The sequence below is a fragment of the Bos javanicus genome, chromosome 14 (genome assembly GCF_032452875.1).
Source record: "Bos javanicus breed banteng chromosome 14, ARS-OSU_banteng_1.0, whole genome shotgun sequence".
In the NCBI taxonomy this organism is placed as follows: Eukaryota; Metazoa; Chordata; class Mammalia; order Artiodactyla; family Bovidae; genus Bos; species Bos javanicus.
In genome coordinates, this window is record NC_083881.1 from 64,909,305 (window position 1) to 64,934,352 (window position 25,048).

A 25,048-nucleotide genomic window follows, 5' to 3' on the forward strand; every position below is an offset into this window, starting at 1 on the left:
AATATTTTCTTTCCATCTTATTCCATTTTTTTTCGTTTCATTTACTTAGAACAATTGGTTTTCGTAGTTAACCAGATTTCAATTTATTTCCAAATCCAATTTGAAATTCTTATTTGAAAATTTCTATGCAAGTCTCATGTATAACATTCCCTTTTTCTCTACTAATCAATCATTACCCAATATCTCCTACTCCTAAATTATTTTTACAAAGAATACTTCCTTTCAAAAAATCACCATTTAAATCAAGATTCAGAACTGGTTCCCCTTTATTCAAAATCTCAGCTAAAGACTGTCAGCAATAATAATAATATTTAAAGACACTGGTGAGTAATTAGAAATGAGGTTTTGAAAGACTATTTAATTACATAGAGAAATGTTCATATGTATTATTAAATAGGAAACAAATTCTTTTAATTTTCTAAATCTGCTACAATAAGAAAACAATCCTATAACCCTAACAAGCATTTATATAAAGCACACTGTAGGTGAATTATTTGGATTACAAGATTTCCTAATTCTAAATTGTGTGGGAAATCTCTAAGAAAAAATGTTAAGAAAGATATCTTTCTTTATCTCTTACCAAATGCATTTTGATTAGTATGCTTCTTATTCTATTATTTAAACCTTCTTTTATTTAATTTCATTCTTATTACTCTCCATTATTCCCATCTTCTTACCAAACTATAAAGTGTTTCATCATGCAAAACACAAAAATATACACATTATATGGTAACATTAATAATACTTTAAAGTTTATATACAGTTAAATGGTTTGCAAAGGGCTTTTCAATATCATCTCAAGTAAATTACCAACCACAAGGTGTGACAGGTAGACTCCATTTTATAGATGCTGATGACTTAGGTAAGGAGACTGACAGCAGAGTCTATACTGGAAACCACACCTTCTGACTACAAGTTCAGTCTTCTCTCTTACCTCCTTTCTATACTTAACATGGGAACTGGTTTTCAAAATAAAACATAAGATTATACTTCATTAAAACAGTGTGATATGGACATATATGTGTATATATGTGTGATATAGTTGGGTAAACAATTGAGATGCCAAAATAAACTTAATATTTCCAAGATAATTGATTAGAGTAGACAGAAAGAGTTTGGGGGTTAGATAATTTGGATAAGCAATGTTTAGATTTGGTATATAACGAAGCAACTTCTTTACAAACATGTTGCCACATTATTTTATATAGTTTATTATGCACTGAGTTGCTTCAGGCCCACAAATGTTATAGAATTGGTCAAAGAAAAATAGGAACAAGAACTGGAGATTCTCAGATTTGTATACAATAATCATTAAGCAACTCTGGTATTTGTAAAGCAAAATTAGTAGTTTTTAAAAATACAGGAATAGTTCAGAAAATATCTTAATATGTGACATCAAACCATGAATATCTCAACATGCAAAATAATCAGAATAAAAGTGTTTTAGGAAGAGGTACCAATCAAGAGTCTTCTAGTCAGCAGTAAGTACAGTCTCATATTTGACTTAAAAATCTGGTATAAATCCCTGTTGTATGGTAGGGTAGTACCCTTCTAACACCATACATGAGAGGGGACACATCTGTGTCTAATCTTGTTAGGAAATCACAGCATTGCTTCCAGTTGTAGAGAGCAAATATTCTTCTCTAAGAGTCTTCCACTTACATCCAGTCCCAAGACAGTCCTGTTGGTGGTGTCTAATATAACAGTATTAATGGCAAATGTCTGCCAGAACGTGGAGCAATGGCAGCTCTCACCTCAGCCCCTGGGAACGTAAATCTGATAAAATCACTTTGAAAAACAATACGGCAGCACTGAAGCTGTGCTTCACCTGTGACTTGATTCCACTATCTATATAACTTAGAGACATGTTGTCCAGTACAACAGCCACTAGCTGCACGTGTTTACTGAAAATTAAGTTACCTAAAATTCAATACAACTTTTAAAATTTAGTTCCTTAGTCACAGTAGTCACATTTAGATATGCAACAGCCCATCTGTCCAGTGGCTACTGTACTGGACAGGGCAGAAACAGAACACTTCCACCATTGAGGGAAGGCATTCCTCTAGAGAAACCACATCTTCTAGGAGAAGAGTGAAAAATATTCATTTTAACACTATATGTGATAGAAAAAAATTTTAAATGTTAATGTCCATTAGTAGAAGGAAAGATTAACAATCTGGAATATTCACGCTATGGACTATTAAATAACAATCAAAATCTAAATGAATGAGATTACGAATATTTAAGTGATGATTCTAATATGTATAAGGTACAGTTAAAAAAGCAAGTTATAGAACAGAGGTAGGTGGTAGGTATAGAATCCATTTTCTCATCCTCTATATTATTCTGATGTAGTTGTTTTCAAAATCAAGGCCAAGAAGAATTATAAAGTAGTGGGGTTAAGAGCTCAAGCTGGCTGTGTGAACGTGGGCAACCATGAGCTTGGTTTTTCTCCCCTGCAAAATGCAATTCATAGTCTAAAAAGTGCTAAGGGCTGCAGTGAAAAGTAAAGGAGGTAAAATATATGAAAGTCCTCTGTAAACTATAAAATGCTATGAAAAAATAGCTAGTATTAAGTAGGGCATAAAACTACAAACTGAAAATTATCTGGGAATTTTAAACTGACACAAATCCCTTGAGTAGGTAGGATTAGGTGGGATGTGTTTTTATGTGGCACATAAAAAATTACAATTTCATAATTTGTCAGTGATATTTATTTCATCTTGCATAAACAAGGGCTAAGAGGTGGAATCATTTCACAAGTTAATCAGTACAGTATGGCCAGATTAAGTAATTATTTCAAAAATATTCCATCAGTTATAAAATTTATGACAACTAATACAAATAGGTATTCAGTAAATATTTTTGAATACATACTATATGCCACTCAAATTCTACATGCTTTGTATGCATTAATTTATATAATCCTCACAACAACCCTTCCCTGGTGGCTCAGAAAGCGTCTGCCTGGAATGCAGGAGACCCAGGTTCCATCCCCGGGTTGGGAAGATCCCCTGGAGAAGGAAATGGCAACCCACGCCAGGACCCTTGCCTGGAAAATCCCATGGACAGAGGAGCCTAGTAGGCTACAGTCCATGGGGTCGCAAAGAGTCCGACCCAACTGAGTGACTTCACTTTTACTTTCACAACAACCTTAAAAGGTAAGTAGTATTCAGTTTAGTCGCTCAGTCGTGTCCGACTCTTTGCAACCCCATGAATCGCAGCACACCAGGCCTCCCTGTTCATCACCAACTCCCGGAGTTCACTCAGACTCACGTCCATCGAGTCAGTGATGCCATCCAGCCATCTCATCCTCTGTCATCCCCTTGTCCTCCTGCCCCCAGTCCTCTCAGCATCAGACATAATAGGTACTTAAAGAGCACAGATTATGATACCAGACTGCCTGGATTCAAGTCTGAGCTTTTCCACTCACTTGCCAACTGCCCTTGGCAGCGTAAGGTACTTAGCTGCCTCAGTTTGGAAACTGAGTGGAAAAGCTCAGACTTGAATCCAGGCAGTCTGGTACCATAATCTGTGCTCTTTAAGTACCTATTATGTCCTTAGCACTGTGTTTGATCTTCGAAATACAGTACAAACCTGACTGAAATACTCAGGACCTCCCCAGTTCACCAAGGCAGTGAAGCACAATTTTTAACTTGAAATTCAAAGCTTCTACAGTCTGACCTCAATTGCTTCTCCCTGCCTCTCTCTCGTTATGCCCCTAAGACCAATCCTTGGATACTGAGAGAAGCCTGCTTAGGTCTCTAATTTTCTCTCTCTCTCTCTCTCTTCTTTGACCCTTTTTTCCTCCTACCTGATATATTTGCTGCAATTCAACACATCCTTTAAGGGTGTCTTACCTAGTTCTAACAGTTCCATGGAGATTCCCTCTGGTTATCATAGCACCACAAGGTTTCTCTATGAGAAAATTTCCCTAACTTACCATCTATAATGAAAATGTGATTAATTACACCAATCTGATTAGGATACTACGTGACAGTAAAACAGCAATGCTACAGGAAGGAAAATCTTAAAACATTCCTATTAGCAATAAATGGATAAACTGTCAAGACATGTGGTAGTGGCTTTCCAAGGTTTGGGATTAGAATTTTCTTCTTCTGAAAAAATTTCCCTATACAAACTGAATCTCATGAAATGAGATTTTAGAAAGATTTCCATTAACTCTAGTTTGAGTTAATTTTTCTAATGATTAAACACTATCTAGATTTAAACAGAAATAATTTAAGAATTTAAAACATTATATACTACTAGAACACCACATAAAGTATTTTATCCCTGCAGTCAGTATAATGAATCTGAAAATAAATCACTACCTAGTTCACTCAGGAAGGGAGACACTATCATGCCATTACTAACATGAAGACTTTTTTTCTTCAGGAAAATAACATAAAAATATTCTGCCCTATCTCATCCTCCAAAGTACAGAGATATTTTTATTTACTTTGAGCATAAATTTAACATGGGAAGAAATTTAAAAACGGACTGATTTTTGTTGATTAAGTATCATGTCATAACATGCAGTGTTGACTTGAGTCAACAAAATATGAGCTATCTGATGAAAATATTTAAGTTATACTGATTAAGAATACATTTTATATAAGCTTTAATTGATACCTGAGAAAAATGTTCTTTTATAATTTTAAAATATGATAAATAATATTACTCTACAGAATAGTTTCTAAATATATTGCCCTTAGACATATTCCAAGCTATAATTAAAACAGAAAAACAAAAGGGAGAATTAAGGCAACATATGAACAACCTAATAATGTGCATTTGGCAATTTTTTATAAACAGAATAATGACTACAAAAAAATTCAACCTTTAGAAGTTTTGATTCTATACCATGACATTTTAAGAAAATAGCCTTGTAATAGAAAATGTTGAGCAATACCAAAGACAAACATTTAAAACATGAAAGTACAATTACTCAAAATAGGGGCTCAAGACCACAGTAAAAATTCAGAGAACAATTATGAAACTTTTAGATTTTGGTTAAAAAATAAAGGTAAAAACAAAATGCTTTTGTATCTTTCGAAGGGAATACAAAAGAAACTGATTTATGTAAGATAAAATTTCTTTTTACCTGTAATTCAAATTCGAAATTTCATTTCTGAAAAAGACATGGTCAGAGGTAGGGGAAGAGCTAGGAAATTATCAATAAAATTGAGAAATAAAAGAGGTGGAAAAAAGGATGTTTTTCACACCTTAGCATGTGTTTTGAGGCACAAGTATTCAAACTAAAATTTATGAACTGAGAAACAATGAGGTCAAACAGCTGTTAAAGAGATGCTACAAAAATGACTCCCAACATAGCTGGTGATTAATTTTAAATCTCTTTTCTTACATACACTGTAAGTATTCCTTTAATATGCAACTGTTTATATATAACTGCTCATACAGAAAATATATTTTCAGATTTAGTGTATCAAAAAGAAGAGATTATACCTACTCTCAGAGTAGCTGCTTCCAAAAAGAGGAGACATTATTATACTTACTTCTAAGCATCTTTTCTATCAACAATTTACCTAACAATTACCTATGACACATTCATATCAGCTTTATTTTATTATGTATAAATACTTCCTTTCCCAAATATTCACAAAATCTGCTATTCATATTGTGTGTGCATAAATTCACACTGATATTAAAATACAGAATATTCATTCAACATTAACATGCTTTTGAATTATACATGTTTTATACCATTATCTTAACATACTATAGAAAAATACAAAAGAATGTGCTGCAAATTACTGCATCTTTCTTTAAAAGGTCAACTGAGTAATTGTTCACAAATATTGGTGAAAGTTGTTATTTAGTTTTTTAAATTTTGTACACTATTATGCTTAAAATTTAACTGTGTTTATGGAGAAGGCAATGGCACCCCACTCCAGTACTCTTGCCTGGAAAATCCCATGGACGGAGGAGCCTGGTAGGCTGCAGTCCATGGGGTCGCTCAGAGTCGGGCATGACTGAGCGACCTCACCTTCACTTTTCTCTTTTCATGCACTGGAGAAGGAAATGGCAACCCACTCCAGTATTCTTGCCTGGAGAATCCCAGGCACGACGGAGCCTGGTGGGCTGCCGTCTATGGGGTCGCACAGAGTCGGACATGACTGAAGCGACTTAGCATAGCATAGCATTTTGATCTTGAATATTAACATCATAAGCCATGGCCTGAAAGTGACTTGTTACAACTAAGACTTTAAATTTCAAAACTAGGAAAGCATTTCTTACAAGATAAAATAAAGAAGATGCTACAGTAATATATACTAAGAATATTAAAAAATTAACTGAGTTCTTCCTTTATATTGTAAATGTACCATTTATTTATCAAAAAAAGATGATTAAAAAAATCAGTCAGCTGATACACTTTAAGCATAATTATAAAGATGGTTAAACTATGTTCCATGAAGTAAAGACTGTGGATATTTTATTATTACTTTTTAGAAGTAGATTTATGGGGTTGCAAAGAGTCAGACACGACTCAGCGACTGAACTGAACTGAACTGAACTGATAGCCCAACATCTAGGAAGTGTTTAGTAAATGGTAAGCACTCATAAACATTTTTGAGAAATAAATGACATAATAAAACTGATTTATTATGTAATGAAAAACAACAACTTTATCATTTCTGTATTTTAGAAACAACCTCTTTGGCACCTAGTAGATTGTGTACCAACGATGCATCCAGCACCAGCACTTGGAGAGAAAAGGCAACTACAGAAAATATTTGGATGCTCATATGTGGGGAAAAGATTAAACTAGTTCCTCAAATAAATAAACAAAATAACCTTCAATACACACTCATTCATTCACCCATCCACCCAGAATAAAGCATGTATTTCTTCAGAATCACCACGGTCAAGTGGTCAATGATGAATGGGTAAGCGAATAGTGAAAGTGAAAGTCGCTCAGTCATGTCAGACTGTTTACAAGCCCATGGACTATATAGTATCATACTAAAAATAAAGTTTAAAACACCCAAAAAGCAAATATAAAGGTTATAGAGAGGATGAGTATGAAAAAATAAAACACCTATTTTCATATAGCTTACATTGAGTGAATAGGAAAAAACCCTAAAAACGTAAAACAGTACTTTAAGATTTAAAGACAGAATGAGTATAAAACTGCCATTTTCCCTACTTTTTAAGATGGTAATTAATCACAGTTGAAATTAGTCTAAAAATCAGGAAATTATCAAGAAAAACAATTTTTATATACTAGTAATCACAGGTAACCTTTGACAATTTGGTGTGTAACCATTCAGGCTATCTTCTGTTCACATGTAAACATATATATAGATAAGACCATATTATACATGCAGTTTTAAAAAGTTTGTTTTACTTAACAAATACCTAAACTACATTTCATGTTAATAAACAGGCACCCATACATCCTTTGTCATGGTTATTTCTAATTTCACTGCATGAGTATATTATTATTCTATTAACCAATCCTCTACAGTGAACATTTAGATTGTTATCAAACCTTTGCCATTACACTACATTAGCTAGCCCCTGTTGCTCATTTGTGTTTACTTATGTTGAAAACACAGCCTAAATCTACAGCCAATTAGCACTCAACTGCTTTTGAACATGTACTCTTTGAAAAGTAAAGAACATGGGTAACTGTCAACTTTGTTTTATTAAAAGTATGTAATATTGCTGACAGAGATTTTGTCAATGCTTATTGCTTGTAAGACTCACACTCCCAGGAAAATGACACTATAAAACTAGATGTAATGTACAACATGATTAATAAAATTAATATTGCTATATGTTATATATGAAAGTTTTCTGAATAAATTCTGAATTCTCATCACAAGGAAAAAATAATTTTTTCTCCTTCTGTGTCTATATGAAATGATGGAGGTTCACTAAAAATTTTTGTGTAATCACTTCATGATGTGTGTAAGTCAAATCATTATGCTGCACACCTTAAACTTACACAAAGCTGTATGTAAATTATATCTCAATAAAACTGGAAGAAAAAATTAATTTTTAAAATTAAAAAAAAAATAAAAAAGCTAGTCCCCAGCGTGAACTTTACATGCTCATAGGAAACTATGGGAAGAAAATGCTGATTTAAACAGCAGGTATACAAGATAAAGTAAGGAACCCTAACGAGCATTCAGCTACATTTTGTTAGTATTGGCAGTTTCAAACACTGAATCATCTCTTTCATGAAAATCAGTCTCTAGGAGGGTTATCCAATTATGAAAAATAAATATTTTAATGAAAATGAGAGGTGGTTATTTAAAAGAAAACGGCATCCTTAATTATAATAATGCTGCTAGGTATAGTTAATGACCCCACACACTGAGGAAGGTCAAATTTTAATGACCTGGACCACACCAAGGTCACAATTGGTAGCAGAACACTGATCAACATATAAAAGCCACCAAACACATGAAAGGAATTACAGTACATCACACATCAAACATTTTGGCCTGGCGCTTCCTTCCTCTAATCCTGCTGGCAGGAAATGCTCTACATATCCTTTGAGGTGACCATACACATTTAAAAGTGGTCCCTTGTTAAAAAAGCTCTTGGATACTGCAATTTTCTCCAAAGGGAAGAGCAGCTTCTGCTCAGCACTGATGCACTACGTTTCTACCTGCAGCACAGAGATGGAGCGCCACTGATGAGGTACTGTAACCGCTTAATCTAATTTCTTCTTCGAAGGGTTAGAAGCACAGAAAATAAACTTGGAAAAGTATTTTTTCACATTTTATATGATATAGTATCAGGCAAGTTGACCCATGTTACAGCTTGAACTATTTTGTTATAGCTATATGTAAATAAAGTTAAATAATATACAAGAAAACATGTTTTGAACTATATCACCTTATAAGTTAGAGATTTTTACCAGAATATACTTATGGTACTAAGAATAAATTTTAAAAGAATATATTAAGATGCCTATACTTAACTGGAAAATGTACAAATGATTCAGTTACACTATTCAAAATGATGGCTGCTAAGTTTCTGAGAATGAATAGTTTCAAATAAAATAATTATATGAAGTTGGAAAAAATTAGTGTCCAATTCAGATTGAAGGATAACTTTCCCACAAGAATATCTGTTGTGATAAGAACTAGGATAGGAAAAAAAGCATTTAATTTTATTATTTTTCTACAGCATAAATATGTTTACAGTATAAAAAAATGCTGTTTATTAGAATGACAGGATATTAGGTAATTACTGTATATTTCATCAAAATTCATTCAGTCAGCTAACTAAACCAATGACACTGTAATTCGTAGCTATGCGCATTATTGTTTTTCCTAGTTTTTGGATAATTCTTAAAGTTTAGTGGGACTATACCTCAGTTTTATCAGGTGTTATTTAAAATCACCTGGAAATACTGAGGTTGTGTTTCACTGAACATGAGCTCCGTGACTTCTATCCAGAACTTAAATGACTGGAAATCTTTTCAGTGCCAAAGACGTGCTGTCCACAGTGTGTTTGATAAGCTGACATGGGACAGGGACTCTTTTCACTGTTGTGTCAGTTTATCAAACCCATACGTGGATGACATTCAATTCAGTTAGAGGACAATAAAGTCCTGGAATACAAATAATTATTTCTTTTTGAGAAGCAGTATATTCTTTAATGTACAAATGCTACAGACATGTATAATGTATATGACAATCTGTACCAAATAACTGTTCCAATAAATAAAATTCATAAATTGGTTCAAAACCTCAATTATAACCAGAGTTATTAAGCTATATCCTTGGAATGTGTCCAATGAATAGAGGTGCATATTAATAAAAATTTTAATATTCACACTTGACACTTTTATTTTCCCTTATATTCATTAGTGACTTACATGGAAAATATCATAGTGGATGAATATATAATTTGACATTAAGATATGACAAACTGAAGTTAAAAATTTTTTTTTAATTCTGATCGAAATCACTTATTTTGAACTGTGATTTGACACTGACTTGACTATGTCGAGTAGATTTACATATGATAAATTATGCTGAGAAAGTATTTTTTACAACTTAATTCATTTTAACATTTAGTTATGTCAAAACTGTTCAATGGCTATAGAGGTAAGAACAGTGGCTATCTATGGAGTGCAGGATACTGTATGGGCCAGGAAGAGTAAAGTTTCTAGGGAGCTGGGTGGCTGGAACATGGCTACACATATATGCGAAAGTCCATCATGCTATATACAATTAATGTACTTTCCTGACTATAAGTTGTAACTCAATAAAAAATAAAAAGATATGGAAAAAAGTTCAAACCAGCCTTGAAAGCTAAAAAATTAGCTTTGCACTGATCTATTTTGTATCTATTTTTACAATCAACATTTGTATTTTTCATTATCCTTGTCAATGTGGAATGATTTTCAAGTAAGTTTTTGTTCACAGCTCAGTGTGAGAAATGATGTACCAGAAAAGTATTTCACATTGAAGAAATACCTTTCTTCCCAGCAGAGGATGCAGAGTTTCCAAACAGACAGCAAGTATTTCTAGCATACAAAACAGTTAAAATTATAGTTTACTTCACGGCAGTGAACTAGTGGACACAGAATAAAATAAGATATAAAGATAAATGCAAGTATTAATAGCTATTGTTTAAATTGGCACTTTAGAAAATAATAGCTTCTTTGTTCTCATGTTAAAACGACAAGGGGCAGTAGCATCTCATTATTGGTTAGCAAGTTCTCTTACACAACGTGTAATTTATTATTAGTTCTACATATTAAATGAATGCATAGATGCTTGCTTCCTACCTTGCTTTCTAATTAGCTTCTGTATTTGTGGAGGGGATTGGAAGGTATTGGCTGAAAACAGACACTAGTCATGAAAGGGTTAAATGGGTCTTCCTCAAATTGAAGTTACAAAGCCACCATTGCAGTACGCTTTACAATATTCTTAAACTCAAAGCTGAGCAAAGACTTTTATCAATCAATCAATCATCTTAGCTCTCCTGTTTAATCCATTTAGGATGTTGAGCAGGGTATACCTGAATAACTATAATAAGCATGTGATGGTTTCTGAAGGGAAAGGATGGGAGGACAGGATAGTTAGGAAGTTTGGGATGGACCTGTACTTAACGGCTATATTTAAAATGGATAGCCAACAAGGACCTAGTGTATGGCATATGGAATTCTGCTCAACGTTATGCGGTAGCCTGGATGGTAGGGGAGTTTGGGGGAGAATGGATGTATGTATATGTATCACTAAATTCCTTTGCTGTTAACCTGAAACTATCACGACATTGCTAAGCGGCCATACTCCAATACAAAAATAAATAAATAAATAAACATTCAGATTACTTTTTAGTTACAATAACACTTAGCACAACGTTTTACTGTTTTTTAAAGAGCTGTCTTATATGTCGGTGGTTCTAGTGAACATTCATCATATCCCAGAAACTCACCTGTCTTTAAGCAGAAAAGTGTTTAGGTTATAATTTCACGTGATGATGTTACTGCCTCAATTAAAACCCACAATCAGGAATGTACATAAGATATTACATATCCAGTGTACCTTATATAACCAGAATGTACTTAAAATAAGTATAAGATAGACTTTCTAAGTTCACAATAAAAAATTATGATGTAAACCCCCCAAAATTCTATCATCCTGTAACATTTTTTTCAACATGAATTTCTACAGGAAAACATCAAAAATACCAATAAAAAGGGTTAAACATATTTAATATAACATTCTGAAATGTATGACAGTAGAACTTACAGTCATTTTCAACACTTATTGAGGTAGCTTTTGGCAGCAAATAGAAACACATTCATAGAAACCTACATCCTGCTACAGGAAGCCACAAAAGACGCAGTTACTTTGGTGAAGGCCAAATCCAAATCCAAAGCCTTCACACTAGATCAGCTAAAGAACACGACAGGGACTAAAAGCCTGCCAACAGTATTTTCAAACAAAGCTTTCAGGCAAGCTATTCTAAATACCTACTATCCCAATATCTCTGATTTGCTAAAAGGGAGTTATTTGAAACCAACACTATGCATTATAGGATTAGGAACCTAACATCATGAGATATGAAACATACCTTGCCAAAAGCCAACACAATGGTTATTTTGAGAACATTTATATAGAAAGAAAATTAGGAAGAAATTAATCATTGGGGGAGGGTGTGGTTTTGTAGAATTTAATCTCTGCAATGTATTTTGGAACTATAGCTCGGTGTTAAAGTAGATGATAAGACAGGTTTTAAGAGAAACTGTAAAAACATATAGTAGAGCAATATCTCATCCTAAACTGTACATTCATCAGGAATAAAGAAGGGCTATTATTAATATTTCTAGAAAAGCACATTTTCTCTGTTTTGAAATAAAGATAATTTTTCAAAGCATAATGTACAACTGTTGGTGATGTTAAGCTTATCTGAAGGATGTTAATCTCATGTATGAATTTCTGTAGGTCATATGCTTCAATTGTCAGTTGTCCAGGCCTATATAAATTGTTGAAGTACACTTGGAGAACAAAATTTAAAAATTAAGTCAATCTCAACCATGAATTTCACTGGTTCTATCAATTTAACGTTAGTTCATGTTGGGAATATTAACCCTTTGAGAAATTAAGACACCCATAAATCATAAGACCCACAATATTAAACAATATTGTCAAAGTTTTGTGTGAAGGAATTGTGTGACTTGCAAATCTACATTTTGAACTGTGTCAAGGTCTACTTATTTAAAACTTTTAACAAGGTACTTAATTGAGTTTTAGTAAATTATGATTTAAAAAAATCTTAGTATAGTGATTATACATCAAAGTCAATAAAAAATCAGAAGACAATTTGTAGTAGTTAAAGAACAATCTGCTTAGTTTTAACAAGCTTCTAGTAAAACTTCTATTTAGGAAATATGCATTTTTTTGTGTTGAATGTTTATACTTCTGAAATGTTAGTCATAAAGTTAGTTTTTATAAAGAATGTAAACTTTTCTCATCAACTAGATAGGAAGAAAACATGTTTTTCCATTCTTTCTGTGTTGGTGGCATCAAATCAGGTTCACAGTGAGAAATGGAGATCAACCACTGTTGTGAAAGTTGCCCATAAAAAAAGCAATAAAGACACAGAAAACAAATTGTGCATATAATGCTTGAAGAACTCTACTAATGCAAGTCTTTTAAAAGTAAAAATGAATCATATCCCCTAACCTTTATATTTCTTTGAAGGTAAAATTCCATGACTTAAACAGCTACACCCAGGGTACACCTGTCAGAAGACTCATTTATAAAAGGTGTCTTTAAAACCTTTGCCAAAATCACCACGGATTTTTCATATAATGATGCTTGTGGGCAATTTTTAAGAGAATGAAATTCTCTGTGGAGAAAAGCTGAAACCCAATATTAGATTCAAATCTATTAAGTACTGAAAGCACTAAAAAGGATTAGCAGATGTCTACAAAAAAGAAGTGGTTGAAAAATCCAACAACTGACAAAGTTTTTAAAGAGCTATGGGATAAATTAGTCACAGATAAAATTCCATAAGGGACATAAGAAGACCCACAAATATTTATGGCATGAACCAAAAGCTGTATGTAGAAGTTCACAAACGTCCAATTAGAAGAAAGATATAGTCCCTCAAGTAAAACATGAAAGTTTAGAAACTTTGTAATTAAAAATACTACAAAAGCAAAGAGTTCTGCTTTTCTGCATTTTAAAATTCTTTTAATGTACAGAATATTTTGGGAAAAAAGCATAAACTAAATTATTTGTTAAAATCACTAGTTTATTTTTTAAGTCTTTTAGCATAGGTATTAAAAGACTGAACTTTAGACAGTGTGACAGAGCAGTTATCAAGGGAGACAACATATAATCTTAAATGGCTTCCAAATTTATATATCTAATTCTATAAACTCTATTCCCAGTTAAACACTATATTTCTCAACTGTATAGGATTATAGAGAAAAAGCCCAATTTTGAGAAACCCCATGACATATTCAACTTTGATATAATTTTGGTGAATGAAAAATACCTGTGAACACACAGTATGTAGTTGCTTTAAAATAATAAAATCAGTATTTTCTCCAATATAATTAAGAGAAAAATAATAATGTGCAAGAATACTCTGGGTAGAAGAGAGCATTAAAACAAAGAGAAATAGTTTTAACTTATCTCTTTTTCTTTCATAACTTTGGGACAGAACCAGAGTAATCACTAAATTATACTGAGGCAAAAAGAGAAAGATATTTCTTAGGAAATAAAAATCACAAAAATATATTGAGTTTATTATTCTGCAAAACTTTGTTAATATTTGTATCTGATCATGATTTACTTCAGAGTTTATAAATGATGTGAGAAAAAGCTAATAATCAAAATCATTAGCTAGGTATGCTACTGGGAGCTATTTTCTGAACAGCAAATGAGTATTAATTACAACCTAATGAGAATTCTTTTAATTTCCAAGTATCCTCAAGACTGAAGACCTCAAAACACTAGGGTTATCAGAGTTTTCACCACAAATAAATTATGGCTCTAATATCTATAATATTAAATCCATCCCAATTTGGAATATTTTACAGAACCTAAGGAAAATGCACTAAAAATTCAACTTGGTACCAGTTTATTCACCATTAACAAGAATGATGTTAGGAAAAAAAAAAAAAAAAGTCTACCACATAAACAGCAATAAAATTTAATGGAATATGAATGTGAAACTTCAAAAAAAATCAACCCTCAAACTTACACTGGTTAACTAGAGTTAGTTAAATCAAAGTCAGTCTGTCTTAAATTCAGTTACAGGCAGCAAGATGTATTTTGGCAATTATACAATGGGAATGGGAACTGGTTTTGGTCTTCACTTTATGTGTGGCTCAAGATAAATTATTTAATATCTACAGACTCAGTTTTTTGTCTTTAAAATACAGACAATCTTAATACTTGACTCTAAAGGTTATTGTGATGCATAAGCACTGCACTGAATGCATCAAGCAGAATCTTCAACACACAAAAAAACATACATTATAGTTAGCTATTACTGCTGCTACCACTACTACTTCTGCTACTGTTGTTACTATTATGTTATAATTATAGAAGGTAGGTCAGATACTGGTAAAGAAGGCCAGTTTACTTCTAAGTAGAGTGATCATGAAATGTTAAAGAGAGTGGGATTTAAATGACACATGAAAATACAGGTGTGATTCTTAAAAAAAAAAAATTAACAATGCTGAACAGGGAAAAAAGATTTTTAAAGTATCTATAACCTCACCAATGAAAAGTTTCATAACAAAAACTCTTTGAAAGGCTAAGCTGCAAGAAAGCTTTACTTCAACAAAGTTGAAAATTCATACATAAATAAGGGCCATAGAATAGCATTACTAAGCATTACTGGGACAAATAAAATATTTAACTTGAACAAATGTCTTATGTTAGAAAGCAATTAGTGGTAAAATTTGAAGTCTAGGCTGAGGTCAAATCACCAAAGAAGATGCATACTGGGTTAATAGGGATTCTGTCATGTTAAAAATTGAGCACTGTTGACACATGTTAACAGAGCTGCTATAGTCAAATAATGTTTCAAAGTGGTATGCTAAAGCCAAAAAAGCCTAGAACATTTTAATTTACACAATAGTGTTGAACTGTGAATCACTTGGCCTTTGTGATTCAAATGGTAACAGAGAATACTTAGGCTATACTAATTTCAGTTTCCTTCTGGTACTGATTTGTTCTTCAAGGACCACCCTAGCAGCTATTTCACTGAAGGAAAAAACAATTTTCCTTTCACATTTTCTCAGGTATAATAAGGTTTTGAAGTCTGGGAAGTCTTGGTCACAATATGTTCTACAAAAGTTAAGTTTTCATGGAGCTTTTTAATTATGGAGAATATTTTGTTGGTTAGAAACAAAAAAGTAGTCTTTAAAGAGTCTTTTGATCTATGTCGTCTAAAACAGTTAGTTCAAAAACAGACACGTGTTTCTGAATACGATGACACTAAAGGATACCCACAAGCAAGTTGCATAACAAACTACAGAGTACAAACCCATTATTTAAGACAGAGACAGTCACACACACACACAACACAGACACACAAATGGCCTAAAAGACTGTCAACCTAACCATTAACAATGGCAATAGAGTAAAGGAGCAGTCAGAATAAGCCTTGGAATTCCATTTTCTATGCACACACTTTGGTAATATTTACTTTGAAAACATAAACACTATTACACTTTTATTTTAAAAACTTACTAGTACTAGTTTATCAATAGATTAAAATAAAGGTAGATTTGATATTAAAAAGTCATTCTACCAGTTGACATATAAATTATTTTTAATCTTATATTAACCTCTCATATTTTCATTTGATAACAAGATGACCAAATAATAATAAACTAAATTGTAAACAATATTTTTTAAACTAGGAATATAAAGTTTTTAAAGATACTTAGAATGTACTGAAGAGTGACATATTTTACTTACAGGGCCTCATGAATAATTAAAGTTACAGTTTCTATTCTCTTGGCTACTTTTAAAAAGAAAAAAATATTTGAATAGAATTGAAGAACACTATTCTCTATTTTTTCCTATGAAAACTGCAAAACTAGATGGAACTTCTGGAGTCATTCTTTCCACACACAGTAATTTACAGAAGACGCAGGACAGAACACATAAGGACACTTTATGGGACCATGAAAAAAAGTTTAGGGCACAAATTCATAACTTCTGATATTGCTTATTTCATCAATTTAGGCATTGTGGGAAATGTTATAGAAAAAGTATAAATTATTAATGTTATCAAATCTATCAGAGCTTTACAATGTAATTTCACTGACTCAAATGACATGGTTGAGGTTTTAAGCTCCATGGAGGGAGGGACCATAGCTCTACTCAAAAATATATATTTATTACTAGAGTCAAATACACTATCGGCACTCAACAAATATCTGTTAAATAACTGAATTAATCAATGTATATTTAATAAATAAATGAATTAATGACTGAATTAATGCATCCAGTCATGTAATGAATGGCATAAATGTCTCAAGGATCCCTACTGTACTAATGACTCTATATAGCTGTTTATTCTACTTCTGATACAGAAAGCTATTTTTGAAAAATTATTTAAAACAAAACTCACATCAGCTACTTACAGAGTATTCAGGATCACAGTCAAATTTTTAGAAAAGTCTTAGGAAGAGAATAATATAAATCCAATGTAATTTTTTTAATAGCAGTTATACTATAAAATGGCTTAAGATCCTAAGTGAGACCTATTTTCATTTTTTAATAAACAACCAAAACCACTATAATTAATGAGCTGTAGATGATGTACCAGCATTTGTAGAACAAAAAGTTTCTAAAAATATATACATAAACCATTTATACAAGAGTAAGCAAATTTATTAAATTCTTTTAAAATCTTTTTTATTAATTCTTAATATATTTAAAGTTACAAAACATTTAGGCATTTTAATTATACTTCTTTATAATCCCTATTTTATTTTCATTTCCTTAAGTCAGTCTATGAAGGAACACTGCCAGCATAGGTAAATTTTTAAAAAGTCTGCCTTTATAACCTCATCCTTAATTGTTTCTCTGTTTCTCTTTTAGCCTGAGACAAGAACTTGAATTATGGCTCGGGAAAAGAGGCTGGGCAAGATAAAGGGAAAATCTTAATGTCAGGCCAGATTGTCTGTAATTCAGAATTTCTGTGTTAAGTCAGGGAAATGGTTGAACATTACACAGAATAAGAAAATCTCATTGGTACTGATAAACCTATTAGAAGGGCAGCAATGGAGATGCAGACATAGACAACAGATCTGCGGACAGAGGGGTGGGGGCAAAGGAGAGGGTAATGCGCAAACATATACACTACCATATGGAACACAGATAGCCAATGGGAATTTGCTGTATGACTCAGGGAACTCAAACCGGGGCTCTGTAACAACCTAGAGGGGTGAGACGGGGTGGCAGGTGGGAGAGGTTCAAGAGGGAGGGGACATATGTATACCTATGGCTGATTCATGTTGATGTATGGCAGAAACCAATACAATGCTGTGGAGCAACTATCCTTCAATTAAAAATAAATAAATTAAAAAATAAAGAAAATCTCAGATTGAGTTGAACTGACTGGGAGATTGGCTTTTCCAGGAACAAGCAGTTGCAAGCTAGGTAGATTGGTAGGCCAGGAGGAAGCAGGCAAAGAGCATAGACAATTAGGAAAGGAGCTCAAGACTATACACAGCTCGGCTTGAACACTGAAGAAATAACATGTACTTTCTGCTGTTTTCTAGTGGATCAGATGCTTTTAAGAATAATAATAAAGTATGAATTCATATAGGGTGTTAGTAACTTAACAGAAGTTTTATTTTACACTATCAACTGAAAAGTTTATATGAATTATGAAATTTAAAACAGACTCCACTGAGTGATTCTGTTAGGAAATGGGTAGGAAAGCATGGGAGTGGAGAATACTCAGCTTTTGTGGTATCACCTTTCATAATGTTTGAATTTTTAGCAGTAAAATGATTAACATTTCTTAAATCTGTATTTTTTTTTAAATCCTTTTTTTAAAAAAACTTTTTTGGAAATTGTTGGACCGCAAGGTGCGGTCCTTGAAGCAGCACATTAGCACGAGGCAGTATCAGTGTCTTTCCCAATCACTCCTGATAGAAATGTTGAATTTCAGGCCTCATTCAACACCTCTGAAGTCAAAACCTACATTGTAACAAGATCTCCAGGTAATTTATATGTACATTAAATTTAAGAAGCACTGGTCTAACTCAACATAAATCATAACCCCCTCTCAACCTTTCATGTAGTTGATCAGCAATGGATAGCTTAGAACACCCTGAGACAGTTAACATTTTCAAAAATAAATTGATCTCCACCTGCCCAGCCTCCCAAAGTAAATCCTCCCTCAGTTTTCCTTCCCTTGGTTAATTTTATCCTTCTAGTTGCTTACACCATACAACTGAATTATCCTTATCTCCTGTCTCAAACCCCATGTGTAATCCATTTGCAAATTCTTTTGGCTCTACCTCTAAAATATTTCCAAAATCTGACCACTTTGCACCACCTCCACACCCACAACCATGGGCCAAACCACCATAATGTCCTGCCAAGATTGCTGCAACAGCCACAGAACCTTGTCCTTCCCTAGCTACAGTCTAATCTTCCCGTGTTGACCTGAATTATGTGCCCAAATACAAACTGAATCACACTACTTCTCTGCTCAAACCCTCTGAAGGTTCTCATGTGATGAAAAAATCAACTCCTTAATAATCAAAAGAACTCCATATCACACATATATTTGACTCAAATAATAGAAATAATCCTTAACATAACTTCTTTAGATAAATATCAAACTCCCATTTGCTTTTTTGAAGTTGACTGTTTTTGAAGACAGATTTCACCTCTTTTGTATATCTTTATTCCCTGCTGGTGAAGCTCTTCATTTAATAGGTTGATACTCGGAAAACAATAAAGGTAAGTATTTTTAAACTGTGCATGTGTGAACTATTTCCCCCCACAACTACATCTCACTCAACATAATGGCCAAAGCCCCCACAATGGCCTAGGTGGCTCCTCCGTAATGTCTCTCCCTCACAGCCTAGCTGTCTCCAGGCACACACTGCTACAGCTGCCACTGGCTTCTCCCTTGCACTCCTATTTCAGGGCCCCGAGCTTTCTCAGGGAGTAGACTCTGATCAGGGCCATGCTGTCCACCTCCAGTTTCCTCCTTCCTGTCTTCTTCCTTGTTAGACTGCCTCAGTAAGCACGTCTTATAGTTAATATACTTGAATATATATTTATTTTTAACTGTCAGTCTGGGCTTGCCTGGTGGCTCAACAGTCACACATGACTTAGCAACCGAACAACTGTCTCTCTCCTTCATTAAATTTAGTAGCAGGGATTTTTCTTTGTCTTCCACACTGATTTATACTCAATACCTAAAATAGTGCCTGATGCAGAGTGGGCTCCTAATAACACATTTATTAGATAATGAAAAGTGAGAATGTAAGTTTAGTCCCTCAGTCGTGTCTGACTCTTTGTGACCCCATGGACTGCAGCCTAACAGGCTCCCCTGTTCATGGGATTTTCCAGGCAAGAGTACTGAAGTGGGTTGCTAATGGCTTGTGAACAATAGTCCCCAGGTCTCCTGCACTGCATGCAGATTCTATACTGCCTGTGTCACCAGGGAAGTCCCATTCATTATTAGACATATAATTTGAAAGATCTTAATAACACTGAGCTGCAGTTAGTATATTATTATATCAACTGCAGTTGATATTGTTGATATTAAATCAGTTGATATAATATCAGCTGCAGTTAGTCATTATTATATCAACTAATTTAATCATTTTAGGTCTATTCTTAGTCTCAGAAAGAATGACACAAATAGGCCAAGTATTTGAAGACTGACACCATGGCCACTAGGAGTTTTCTCATCTTCAAATTTAAGACCTTCCTTTATTTCAGTATTACTGTTTTCTTCAAAGGTAACATGTCTTTTTATCTATGTATATATATTTTACTGGCTGAATTTAAGATTTTCTCAAACTTCAAAAAAGACAAAGGCATCTCATTTCTCCTGCAATCTGTGTTAGGCCTTGAAATCTGTTGGGAGAGAAAGACATGGTTGTATTCTCTCTCTTCTTACTCAGCATCCTGTCTCAGTCCATCAGGAAGGGGTCTCTTTATCTTGTCTCTCTGATTTTCAGTCATTTGAACATGCTTCTAAGTGTAGTTTTCTTTGCATTTATTTTTGCTTGGATTGAAGATAGGCTTCTTGGGCCTGCTGGTTAATGATTCTTGACAAATTTGGAGGAGTCACGAGGTCTATCTCTTTAATTATTTCTTTTATTCCATTCAATCTTTCTTCTACTTTCTTTTACTTCTTGTACTCTCTTTACACATATGTTAGACCATCTGACTACTCCACATGGTTTTCCTTTTGTTCTCTTTTACGTTCTTTTCTTCTTTTCTATTTCGTCCCTCCTCTCTCTCTATGCTTCAGTTTGGATAATTTGTCTGAAACTATCTCCAAGTTTACTAATCCTTTCTTCTACTTTGTCCATCTGGTATTATGGCTATCTAAGGAGTCCTTAATTTCAGATACTGTATTATTCAGTTTTGGAATTTACTTTAAATAGAGCTCATTTATATGAAATCTTCCATCTTTTCAACATATTTCTTTACAGTATTAATAACAATTATTTCAAACTTCTGTCTACTTACTTCAAATCTCAGTCATTTGTGGGTCTTTTTCTATTAGTTAAATTTTCTCTTAATAATGGGTCAAATCTTTCTGCTTTTTTGGTATCTTTTTGTCTTTTTTTTAATACATATCAGATACCATGTATAAAGACTATGGAAACAGAAGTCAATGTTTTTTTGCCCAGAGAAGGCACATCTTTTTCCATAAGGCAGTGTGGATAAGGAGTGGATCATTTCTGTCCAGTCTTTGGGGTTGGTTTGCAACTCCAACTAAAATCAATTCATCTTCCATTTGAAATGTCTCAAGGGTGACATGTCCTGTATTTCTTATGGGCCTCCCTACAGTGTTGCACTGTTCAATAGAAATATAATGCAAACCACAATCAAAGCCGCCAATCTAAATTTAAAAATGCTGGCAGTCACACTGAAAAAAGGATTTAAAAAAACAGTGGAAAATAGTTGTAATAATATATTGAACTCAATATATCTATCCTTCAATTATTGAGCTCTAAGAGTTCTTTATATATTCTGAATACAAGTCTCGTGATTTGTAAATGTTTTCTCCCATTCTGTGGATTATCACATTCTTGACAGAGTCCTTTGCACCACAGAAATTTATAATTTTGGTAGAGTTCATTTTATCTTTTTTTCTTTTTTCCCTTATGCTTTTGATGTCATTTTAAAGAAACCATTATCTAATCAAAGGTCACAAAGACTTACTCTTACCCTTCCTCCTGTAAGTTTCAGAATTTTAGCTCTTAATTTTACATTTCTGGTCCTTTTGGCTTAATTTTTATACACAGTGTCAGGTAAGGATCCAACTTCATGTGGATATTCAGATATCTAAATACCATTTGTTGAAAAAAGTATTCTTTACCACTGAGTTGTCTTGGCTCCTTTATCAAAAACCACTGACGGTAAATGTGGTGGATGGTTTATTTCTGGACTCTCAATTCTGTTCATTGGTCTAGATATCCTACTTTCGTACCAGTACTCCACTAGCTTGATTACTATTGTTTTGTCGTAAGTTTTGAAATTTAGCAGTGAGAGTCCTTCAACTTTGTTCTTTTTGAAGACTGTTTTGGCTATTTGGAATCCCTTGAAATTCCATATGAATAATTTCCTTATAGATCTTAGAAACTTTGCCAATTTCTACAAAGAAGCTAGCTGGAATTTTGATGTGGATCATATTGAATCTGCAGATCAGTTTAAGAAGGATTGACATCTAACAATATTAAGTGTTCTGATCAATGTACTTGGGCTATAATTCTGTGTATTTAGATTTTCTTTAGTTTCTTTCAACAACGTTCTGTAGTTTTCAGAGTGTAAGTTTTCTGATTCTTCTGGTAAATTTATTTGTAACAATTTAATTCTTTTTGACGATATTATGAATGGAATTGTTTTCTTACTTTCACTTTTGGATAGTTCTTTGCTTATTACTGTTGTGAACTGGTATTTACACAGTCGTTCCTTGGTGCCTGTGCAGGACTGACTTTAAGACCCACTGGGAACACCAAAATCCAGAGGCATCCAAGTCCATTAGTCAGCCCTCCACATCCCTTCTGTATCTCAGATTCAACCAACCATGAGCTGTGTGGTAATGTATTTACTATTAGAAAAAAATCCACATATTTTGAACCTATTGCTCAAGGGTTAACTATACACTGACTTTTTTTTTATATCTTGCAACTTTCTTGAACTAGTTTATTTGCCCAAAAGTTTTCCAGAGGCTGCCTTAGGATTTTCCATATATAAGATCATGTCATCAGCAAAAAGATATAGTTTTTTTCTTTCTTACCATCTGAATGCTTTTTATTTCATTTTCCTATTTAACTTCCCTGTCTTCAACCTCTAATACAATGCTACACAGAAGTGATGTCTTGCTCCTGATATTAAGGGGAGAGCACCCAGTTATTGATTATAAACTATAATAGCTGTGGGTTTTTTTTACAGAAGCCATTTATCACATTAAGGAAGTTACAAAAACAAGAAAGAAAGAAGAAACACAAAAGGCAGATTAAAAGAAAGAGGAAGTAAAAACATATGGGAAGGGAACAAGAGAATGAAATTGCTAAATCACATAATCAGGGGAGGGACTAAATGATAGAAGTATGAATTTAAAAATAACTGAAGAGGATTCTAAGATAGATTCTGAAATGCTCCGCGACTGAAGCATATGCTTTTGGAAAAATACATAAATATTCTGTGTGCGCCTTGGCTTTTTGTCAATTAGAAAAAGAAAGTAAGAGCATTTATTCTAGAAACATAAAACAGCCATTATGTACTTTCTGTGTACATATTTTTACATATTTTCTGTGAGGCAGGATGTGAGGCACTGAAGATCTAAAGAGATAATGCACATTTTCAGACTTAATGTACTTTTTGGCATTGTAATTCCATATCCTATCAAATAAGTCAGACTATTAAGACAGTGAAACAGGGAAGGAAGTGAGATATAGTGAAAGAAGGCAGAAAGTAAAGAAAGAAAATATGTGTAAAGGGAAGAAAGGTAAAGAATGAAGAAAAATACAGAAAGGGAATGAAAAGTTAGGTCTCGAAAAAAAATCAAGAAGTGAATAAGGAGAGAGACTGATGGGAAAAGAACATTCAAGAAGGACAAAAGGGAGGAAGCGATGAATCAGGAAGACGAGAGTCACATCTTCATAAATGACGGCTGGAGAGCCAGAAAGGAGAAAGGGTAGAGGAGGAGAGGAAGTTAATACCTTTAGTGACTCACTTTATTGATGGTGACAGGGTCTTTTAATAAGAAACATATTTCTTTCACCAAAAGTAAAGTAGAAAACTCTTTGAGGACCACTTATTTCTGAAGTGGAAAAGAAAAGATAAATACACCTGACAGAATTTCCAAATGTTAGAAAATGAAATTGCTTTCACCCACAAAGGATTCTACTGTAATCCTTTCTTTAGATACTAAGGAAGTCAAAGCATGAGTGGTGATATTGGCTCTGTCATTACTTGACTAGGGACAGTGATTCTTTTGGCTCCTCAATTTCCTAATCTATAAATAAGGAAACCAGATTAGATGATTCCTAAAGCCTACTTAAAGCCTACTGTAAGCTACCAGAAAAAAAAGTAACACAACAAAGTAAGCAAGATATAGAATTCAAAGGCAAAAAAAAAAAAAAAAAAACCAACAACAAATCAACTCTAATAATAGAAAAAATTGAGAAAACAAAATTCATAGGTCCACTTAAAGTAAAAATAGTTGTCATCCTCTAGGTGGTAAATGCATTATAAAAATCAGAATCTTTCCTAGCAGTAACATTTATTGGAGAACAGTAGAAATGTATTTCTTGTAAGAGTAAGAGAATATAACATCTGAAAAACAGACCAGCAGGAAAAATAAGACACTTGTTCATCTGTATTTCTGTGACTTTTCTCACTTGGTATTATTTGCAACTGTACTTTTGTGTCTGGCAGCTGTGCCAACTTCAGTATGAATGATATATTATTTTTATCATGTTGATTACATGTGTTCACCAGTTTAGTTCTCCATATATGCTTGGTGTGGTTTGCAAATACTCAGTGACAAAATCCAGAGCATGGCATTTTCACAGAAAGTGTTTACTGTGAAATTTCTCCTTAGAAGTTTGCTTTTCTTTACAGCTTTGATCCATATGACATGCACAGTCCTAAATTTCAAATAATGGCTTATAGCTAAATTAAGAAAATGCTTCAGTGTGATACAATATGACTACACTAAGATGTGGTAGTTCTAGAAAGGACCTCATTTTCTCATGTGATTAGAGATTTGGTCAAATTTGAAGTCTGCTAAAATTTTCCAAACTGCGCTTCTTCAGTTTTATGGTGACTTGGTACTTACATTCTGTTATTCATCAACA

General features: G+C 33.3%; 1 protein-coding gene across 17 annotated transcripts in view; it reads right to left on the reverse strand.

The window, feature by feature from the left end:
• The window catches only part of VPS13B (vacuolar protein sorting 13 homolog B), an 804,527-nt gene that overhangs the window by 329,160 nt on the left and 450,319 nt on the right, over positions 1-25,048 (reverse strand). The gene's annotated exons all lie outside the window — the stretch shown is intronic.